Source organism: Sycon ciliatum, chromosome 3 (assembly GCF_964019385.1).
Source record: "Sycon ciliatum chromosome 3, ocSycCili1.1, whole genome shotgun sequence".
NCBI classification, from domain to species: domain Eukaryota; kingdom Metazoa; phylum Porifera; class Calcarea; order Leucosolenida; family Sycettidae; genus Sycon; species Sycon ciliatum.
In genome coordinates, this window is record NC_088645.1 from 25391304 (window position 1) to 25401158 (window position 9855).

A 9855-nucleotide genomic window follows, 5' to 3' on the forward strand; every position below is an offset into this window, starting at 1 on the left:
GACCTTGAATACACATGTATGGTACCTCGGCTATTAAAATTACAGACTTTACGGCCCCTTTGGGGGTCCGCTACACTGAAGTTTATGCACTGTACTCGAATTTTGACCTGTGAAAGAATCAGTCATGATGGCATGCGTAGATTATACATTTTGCTAGCATTGATGGTCTCTGTCTTAACCATTCTGTTGCAGTTGAATGCCGTGGAAAAAAACTGCGATTGCTGTCCACGAGCGAGCTCAATCGGGAACAAGCAATTGCTGGCTGCGAAGCACTCGATGGAAATAGCGGAAAATGGACGCTGGTGTCCAGGGAGTTTCGCCCGTGCACCAAGCTGTTCATGCAGATGATTGGCTCTAATGCTAGCCAACCGCTGCTGGAAAGATTCTCTCCTGAAGGCGGTGTGCACATGAGAAACGCCAGCTCCACTTGGTTTGAAAACCCTTCCAATGCTCGCATTACATTCTGCATGCTCAGTAAGTAAATGTAATGGCTTTTTCTATTCTTCTTCTTCTTATTATTAAAAGCATGTCCGCGAAGGTGGCGGGGGTGCCACTTTCGCTTATGTCATTCAGGATTGATGTCTGAAGAGTAATACGATACAATGAAATGACAGAAGTGACGTCAACAAAAGCCGTTAGCTCCTATTCTGCAATAAAAAATGCCTCACACATCATAGAGAACAGTTAGCTCTTTCCAAAGTTTAGTGTACAGTTCTGGCGAGGGCCGAGCCAAGTGAACTCCATGATATGCACAGATATATGTTGGATTTGTGTTTTCAATATGATGCAATAAGTGCATACCGTATGCATGAATATTATGCCTTCATCTTTTCTATTGTTTTGAATCTCATTATGTGCCTGTGCTGGCTAATTTTGTCCCAACAGAAAGTCATATCTGCACAATAAAGCAACGTGATTTTGTTGTGACGGGTTTCTATGGGCAAGGAGGATATACGTATACAAGTGCCAAGCAGGTGTGCGAGTCTAACGGACTGCAGTTACTATCGGCAGATGTCGCTAAATGCGCAGCCAGCGACACTGGTGTCTACAGCGGTGTAAAGGCATGGACGTCTGGCCAAACACCGGAGATTACGAACAGCGACAGCAAGAGTCTCTTGACCGGAAATGCTCCCGATGTGCTTTGTCAACGATGTAAGTTTTTGTTCCCGTTAGACGGCCTGGATTGATACGGTGTTTTCCCCATTGTGCAATAACATAATTTGTACAGCCTACAGCCCACACAGCAATGCGCAATGTGCTTACTGATCCCGAGCTTTCGGAGAAATACTTGCCTGAAATCATCTTCTAGCTACTGCTTGCCTTTTTGAATAAATGTACTTTAGAAGCAGAATTGAAAGAGCATTCCATAGGGAATTGCAGAATAACTCTGGAAAAAACTCAAATCCTTGACTAGTTCTTGGCCAAACGCGGCATACAATATACTCCTGACGTGTCAAACACCATTGTGCCGAAAAGTATTTGAGCCAGAGCACGCTAAAATATGACCACAGACCAAAAATTCGATTTTCAGTTTTTTGTTTAAAAATAATCTAACACACCTAATGTTCACTGTCTGAAAGTTTTGGATTGATCGGACATGTCTAAGTGTTGCTACAATGGCATTATATGCAGCACTGTTGAAATGGTGAAATTCTATGTACAGCAATGGGATTGTCATTTTTGCGCACAATTGATATGCCCCTTGGTTCATCCTTTCCAGGTCCATTCCTCTGTCCAGGGTCTTATAGCATGAGCTGACAGGTACTCAGCCACATCCAAATTGTCTATAGGCAGCTGAGCTGGGTGTCCGAAATGCCTCCTGTTTGGAGCACCACTGGAGAACCGCCAGCGAAAACACGGTCAACATCTGTAGCTGGCCGAAGAAGTTGGCACTCCATGTCCTCTCCATCACACTCCACCTCTACTTTCAGATATACAGTATACACTGCTGCACACAGTCTTCCTCACCATACTAGACGTCGCACTCATATTCCCCACACCAAAGCCCATCTGCACACAGTTTTCTCCGCTCGCCAGAGAGTACTGCTTTCGTTGCATACTGCTCATGCTAGCGATGTTCCGCATAAGGGTACTCAAATTATCGACTTGAGCAAGTTGAGGGAGCAGCAGAGTCCATTGATTGTTTTTGCACTTGCAACCAATACTGGCATTGTCCCGGATATGTGCAGCGATGTCCATTCTGGCCAAATCATCGCCCGACTCACCTCCCAAGTCAGTGTCGATGCCAATCGCTTGCCAGGTTGTCATTAGAGTAGAATTCCTCGTCACTGCAGATCGTGGGACTACCAGCATCAATTCTTTTTACGCTCGATGAAAGTGTCGCCCTCAAATGACTCTTCGCTGTAGACATCATCGTCTTCCTTCTGTTTCCGACCCGAATCCTCAAAATATTTTATCCTGCGCATGGAGTGCGATGATGTCGTCTTCTTCCGCTCCGCAGTACATTACTACTACTAGGCTCTTCTGTCGATACATCGATGACGATCAGTTTAGGCGACTCAGCGCAACATGGAATACAAACTCAAACAAATAAACTTACTTGCAACAAAGAATTGCATCCGGAACAGTCCAGTCGACCGAGGAGAACAACAGCGACTCGCGTTGCACTGCTCGTCGTATTTTTTTGCCGCTGAATTCAAATCGCGATTATCTCGACTTTTTCAAAAAAAGCTGTGGTCATGTTTTAGCGCGCTCGGGCTCATTTCTTTCTAGCCGAAGTTTTTCATAACCCAAATGCACTCATCCCGTACAAGCAACGTGACATGACTGGCATGTGGCCGATAGTTTGTAATCAACAAAAAGTGTTCGTTATAAAGGGTCAGTTTTGTATGGGTTCAAACAGGTATATGAAAACTGGTTTGCTATAACACGAAACTCGCTATGTACAAGTTCGTTACAGTGGAGTCGACTGTAGTATCTTTTTAAATGTTTTTTAAATGAACTACAGTGGGTGTGGGTGTGTGTGTGGGTGTGAGTGTGTGTGTGTGTGGGTGTGTGTGGGTGTGGGTGTGGGTGTGGGTGTGGGTGTGGGTGTGGGTGTGGGTGTGGGTGTGGGTGTGGGTGTGTGTGGGTGTGGGTGTGGGTGTGTGGGTGTGGGTGTGGGTGTGGGTGTGTGTGTGGGTGTGGGTGTGGGTGTGTGGGTGTGGGTGTGGGTGTGTGTGGGTGTGGGTGTGGGTGTGGGTGTGGGTGTGTGGGTGTGGGTGTGGGTGTGTGTGGATGGGAGGTGTGGGTGTGGGTGTGGGTGTGTGTGGGTGTGTGTGGGTGTGGGTGTGGGTGTGTGAGTGTGTGTGGATGGGAGGTGACATTTTGGTTGCAGAAAACAATGCTGGTGTGGCACAGATACCGACGTCTACAGTGCTCGACAGCTGTATTCTCTTTCAGGGGTGCAGTCGACTCCACTGCAATTACCCAATCTTGATGGTGGCCTGAGGCCGAAATATCGATTTCATTTAATTTATCTCGCAGTCTAGAGAACGGTGCATGTGGCCTCTAATTTCCTAATACTTTGAAATTCTCAGTGAAGTCCAAATTTGAAAGTCCAAAGATTGACTTGTCTTTTAAACTCGCTACTGTCCATCGGCGAACTGTAAAAGCCATTATTCTAACGAGGCGCATATATAACGATTTCCCAAAATTGACTGGTTTACGTGTAGCAAAGGTAACGATTCTCACTCATTCTCAACGCTCACTAGACCAGTATATGTATCGATTCTGTATAACGATTTTATCTTAACGACAGATTTCTCCTCGTTAACTCATTAGAGTTAGCACTTCGTTATATATATGGCTTTTACAGTACTTTAAACTGCTCTAATCACTACAGGAGCATTGTCAGCTACATGTAATTGAAGAAAGCCCAGGCTGCACTACGCCCTTGGGTAGTTTTGTCTTGCACGTGAGGTTCTGTGTGTGTGTGTGTGTGTGTGTGTGTGTGTGTGTGTGTGTCCCTGTGCACAGCAATTCCAAACTGTCCGACTGTGAGAATTCCTAACGGGTTTCTGAACATGTCCTTTGTTGCCGACAAGGTTTCGGCAACATGTGACAGCGGATATTTTCTGACCGGATATGCCAATTGTACGCAAAATGGCGAATGGGTATATAGGGGGCTATTGTGCCACAGCCGTAAGTTGTTGTTGTATACTTTATTTATAGTGGAGATGATGCCTAATAACAATGGACCCATCGGTTGACAGCATGCTACAAGGCTGAGGACCACTGAGCAGAAGTGCTCTCTGCATGTAGCTACTACTGAACCAGCCGGCATTTCTGGTACGACTACAATTACGAGCTGCACGTTTGCACAACCTTCCATTGAGGTCTGCGTAGGCCCAGCTGCATGCCCAGTGACTGTGAAGAGCGCGAAACGAAAAAGCCGCAACAGAACTCCTGCTGCCCCTACTGTGGGAGAAGCTCTTTCCCAGTACATTGTATATTATATTATAACACGTTATTTTCGATGTAAGGGGCTGTCCATATTAATTTTATCGATATTTATATGAAGAGAAAAAGTTTCGTTTATGGCTTGGTGGGTGGGTGAAGGAGAGTTTCGTTTAGCAAAATATTGATATGTGAGACATCAATGCATTCTGGTTGTCAAGTCAATCTATTTTTTTGTTCAGGTGGGAGGGGGGGGGGGGTCCTAACCAAGCTTTTTCGTTTCGTGAAAATTATCGATAATGCCGGATGGCCCCTAACTTATAAATTTCGGTAATTACAGTAGAGAAACCAGGCACCTTAAATCAGATTACATGTAAATGGCACTAGAGTATGCACTGTATGTGAAGGGAACCCTGCTCACCTTATTCTACAGTACACCTGAAACCTGGCAGGTCCCTGGCACCGAACTTATACTACACTTACAATTACATGTTATCCAGTATAGCCGCTGCTCAAGCAGTGGACCAACACACCAGTGCAGTGTGTGTGTGTAAACGTTTTCAATGCCACATTTCCTGATCCGAGACATAAATCTACGGAAAGTCGGAAAGCGATGTCGGATACCCAACGGCACAGGGTTTGAATGAAAAATAACTTATCGCACGAAGAGCCTGGAGCGTGAATTTCGAAAACGTAAACATCAGGACATGGGAACCCACTACAAACCAGCAATTAGGAAATGTCTACTGAAAACCTGTACAAATAATAACTCACAGGTCATCCAGCGGGGCATGTGTAAAGAAACCAACTACTTCAAGAAGTAGTTTAGCGCAAATGTAAATTATGTGATTAGGCCATGGTAAAAATTATCTTTGATTCTCAAGTACGCGCGCACCGATTTTTGGCGGCGCACCGACAATTTTTTTAAATTTCTATGCATGCATATGCGCGCATGAAAACGGTCAATGCGAAAGGCATGAATCAGGGAGTAGTAAAATACCAGTATTTTTCTACTCTCTGGCCTGAATATATGAACATGTGACCATGTACATATGTGTGACCCTATCTTTGGAAATAAAAAAAATTGTGGGAAATTAAATAAAAAATCACTCGCTCGCACCGATTTTCACAGGCGCATGACCTGAGAATCAACTTTATTCCCGTAGCTATGCAGAAGACGTTACTTCAGTAACGTCTGGCGCTAGCCAGGGTCCACACCGCTTTAATTCCCGTAGCTATGCAGAAGACGTTACTTCAGTAACGTCTGGCGCTAGCCAGGGTCCACACAGCTTTAATTTGGTATTTGCGTGTTTGTTTGTTTGTGTGTTTGTGTCACGCCTGGCGCTATCCCGTATCTGTCCCGTACCGTACCATCAAACACAGCTGGCCACATACAGCTGGCCGCAATATTCAAATAGGGCTTTCAAACGCAAGATCATAACGTGAAGCAACTTGGAAGAATGAGTATGAATGCGAAGTGTATCGGGGGATGCATGCAGGGCGATAGTGCGGGTTCGAATCCCAGGTTATGTCTTTTAAAAAAAGGAGAAATTTATAAGAATTTATAACATCTCTATGCTTTTTTTGTCTAGGTCATCAAGGCAAAAAAGCATAGCGTAGGGCCCTGAGCTTCCAAGCTCTCTCGTTTTTTACCATGGCCTTACGTAGATGTAAGTCAACCCCTTTAACCAACCGACCTAAAATATGTAGGGAACGACCACCCGACATGAGCTGGTCATAACGATCCAAATCTCACTTTTTGAGACAAAAAAGTAGGGCTTTTTTGAAAGGAAGAGTATCACTGATTTCATTGAAAGTATAAAAAAAACATCTTGTGAATATCTGTTGACCAAATGGGTCCAGAAACATTTTTTACATTTGCGAACATGGCGATAAAATAAATATCCAACTCTTTCAAAGAGGCCGTACCATTGGGTAAGTGAGCACCCCTGGCTCTCGGGCAGGGTGAAAGTCTGGCAGCGCACCAGTATTCTCAGTGTCATTCTCGTCGCTCCAGGATGAAGCGTCGACAGCAACAGCTGAAGCAGGTGCAACATGTTGCGCTCCTCTGCCACGACCTCTGGCTCTCCCAGCACCACGTCCACGGCCAAGCCCACAAACAAGACCACGACTATGCCCGCGCCTAAGACTCAGTTGTTCGTCGACCTGTTGGCCTCTCCTCATAATCTTGAACTGAACTGAACTGTCAGTTGGGGTCGCAGTTGCAGACCGATCGTCATTCACAACATGTTCAACTGCATCGTCGTCGACGCTTTCAGTGGTGACAACCTCGTCAAATTCCAACTCATCGCTGTTCTCATAATCGGCGCTTGACTCGCGGCAGGCGTCGGAGCAGTTTCCCTCGTCCAGTCGATCGAAGAACTCCAAAGCCTCATCAGTCTGCATTCATTGTGTATTAACCCAAACAGACTTTTTCACCGTACAGTCAAACCTCATTAGGAGGAACACTGATACGGCGAACGTTCCTTTAGTACGAACTAGGGCCAATCCTATGGTTGGCCAGGCATCATATCAAGTCAAAATCATTTTGTTCATGACGAACTCCTGTACGGCGAAATTTCGTGAAGATGCACTAATTTCAAGCGTGATTTGAACAAAATCAAGGTGTTGTACGAACTTTCGTTCCCCGTGGGTGGGCTGGCTGTAGTTATTTTTCCGATAGTCGAGGCCTCTTGTACTGGCAAACATGTTACAAAGCGGAGGAAATGCTGTCATGACATTGCACATTGTACTTACCTGTTGCTGGGTTATGTTATTAAAAAAATGTTTTACATTTGCTGCAGCATGCACCTTCACATAAATACAATCCATATGATATGCTTATCAATTTTTTTTGTCAGGTCTGGATAAGAAGAACTCCGGATAAGACAAACACACTTTTTTGGTCCCTTGAAGTTCGTCCTAACGAGGTTTGACTGCACTTGTTTTACGCATCACTTCAAGCTCGATTCTCGTGATGATATTGAGCAGGAAGACCTCTCTTTCGTGGTGGTAGGATGACGGCCTGTATCCCAGGGGGTCGCCTGCGAAGTCTCAGCGTTCTACGGTGAACGGTCCCAGAGTTACAATGCACGTATTGTGTGCGAGTCCATCGATCTCTAGAGATCAATCAAGTACGCAGCTAGGGTGCCAGTTTCCAATGAATCCGGGACTGACTAGTTTTAAATAACTCAGTTTTTTAATGTAGAAAGGTAAAGTACACAAGGATACGAGTTAAGAGTTTTTTTTAATGATTTGCATTTTTTCCACTTTGCTGGCTCAATGTTCAAGGACATGCTCGTCTTTCTTTAATCTCTAGACAGAGAGATGGCCAGTGTTTCCAGAGTCAGAAATCTTGCATGCTGGTAGCAACATGTCAAAGTCGGCTGGATAGCACGGCTGTAGTGTGAACTGAAAGCACTCCAAATCATGTGTGCTATCCTTACGAACATAAAAATAAACGCCGTGAAAACAACAGTTTAACAATGTCGGTTACTAAAATCGATTGCGCTGTCGATGTAACATGGACACAAGTCCCAACAAAGCTTTCAATGCTTCAATTATAATTCGAGAATGATCTTCGATAATAATCATTGCGTCTAGTGCAGTTGTGATAGTAGGTCTTTAAATTGACCAATAGAAGAACACGTTTTCAGACCGTATGGTAATGATAACCAATGAGAGTAACCGGAAAACATTAATATAATAATTATAATTATAATTGTTGAAAGGAAAAGGATATATGGAAACGAGTTAAGAGTAACTCTCCACCACTGTAACTAGATACTATATACAGTCAGAAAGTGCAACAACTAGGCACAAAACTGACAGAGTACTGAGCCATTCGACGTCCTGACACCTAGCTTCAACACATTTCCGTAGCGCTAACCGACAGTACTGTAGGAGTTTAGATTTCGGCTTGTACAATTCGTTCTCGCAAAGCTTCCCCCTTCTTAACTTATCTTTGATATTTTTGACCCACCCAAGTTGGGTGGTGTGCTGCTTTGCTGCTTCGAATTGTAGTTAGACCGCTTTGTCAAATCGCCTACTGGTCTCGTCATCGTCCAGTGACAATCGACATTCTTTGTTCCGTTGGGACTGTAGCTTGTGCTCGTTTTCGTTGCGCTTGCCTTCCCCTCTTTGGTCTTTCCATAACCTTGAACCTTCCAAGTTGGAAGGCTGTCAGTTAGCGCTACGGAAATGTGTTGAAGCTAGGTGTCAGGACGTCGAATGTCTCAGTACTCTGTCAGTTTTGTGCCTAGTTGTTGCACTTTCTGACTGTATATAGTATCTAGTTACAGTGGTGGAGAGTTACTCTAACTCGTTTCCATAAATTATGTCCTTTTCCTTTCTACTTTTATTATTGGCTCAATACCCAAGTTTCAAATTATAATTGTTGCTCTTCATTTTTGTTCAATCACTTGAGTGACGACAATCGCTGAAGATAGTCACAAGAAAACGTTCTGGTCAACTCGAGTAGGAATTTACACACATTTTTAAAGGGGAAGTTAAGGCAAAAATTGAAATTTCACCAGTTGTAGTCTTCGGGGTGCTGAGTCGAATGGTCTTGGTCCGAGAAAGCTGAGACGCTCCCTTCCTACTTGAATCCCAATCGAACTCGCGCACTTCCACCGAAACTGGGTGACTGCACCCTACTAGATGGGGATTTGTATGCAAAATGTCACTAAAAGCGCCATTTCGTTCTTATAAAAGCACGGATGACCGCGATTGGCCCATATGTTGTAGTCTTTTGGACGCTGAGTCGACTGGTTTTGGTCCGAAAAGGCTGTGATGCAGCGTTCCTCCTTTATTCCCAATCGAACATGGTTGAACAAGCGGTCACGTGCTCCTGCGTACACCAGTCACCTGGTCACCGTGCCTGCAGGGTACAACTTACTAGCCTGTTTGACCTTTTGTGGGTGCAGTCCTGTCACTCGAGTTGAACTCGAGTTGAACCTTGGTGGGAACGTTGTCGCCTGCTGGCGTGGTGACCAGGTGATTTGGGCACCCAGGAGCACGTGACCACTTGTTCAACCATGTTCGATTGGGAATAAAGGAGGAACGCTGCATCGCAGCCTTTTCGGACCAAAACCAGTCGACACCGCGTCCAAAAGACTACAACATATGGGCAAATCGCGGTCATCCGTGCTTTTATAGGAACGAAATGGCGCTTTTAGTGACATTTTGCATACAAATCCCCATCTAATAAGGCGCAGTCACCCAGTTTCGGTGGAAATGCGCGAGTTCGATTGGGATTCAAGTAGGAAGGGAGCGTCTCAGCTTTCTCGGACCAAGACCATTCGACTCAGCACCCAGAAGACTACAACTGGTGAAATTTTAATTTTTGCCTTAACTTCCCCTTTAACGATTTCATAAAAAAATAAAGGAATGAATTCCGTATTTTCCAGAGCATAAGCTGCACTGGACTGTAAGCCGTGCACCCCATTTTTGCCATGA

At 44.8% G+C, this 9855-nt stretch overlaps 1 long non-coding RNA gene across 1 annotated transcript; it reads left to right on the top strand.

The window, feature by feature from the left end:
- Positions 1–293: 293 nt before the first annotated feature.
- LOC135811891 (uncharacterized) lies at positions 294–4137 on the top strand. The gene is made up of 3 exons (XR_010552717.1): positions 294–474; positions 886–1152; positions 3979–4137. It is a non-coding gene; the product is annotated as an uncharacterized LOC135811891 (long non-coding RNA).
- The last annotated feature ends 5718 nt before the right edge of the window (positions 4138–9855 follow it).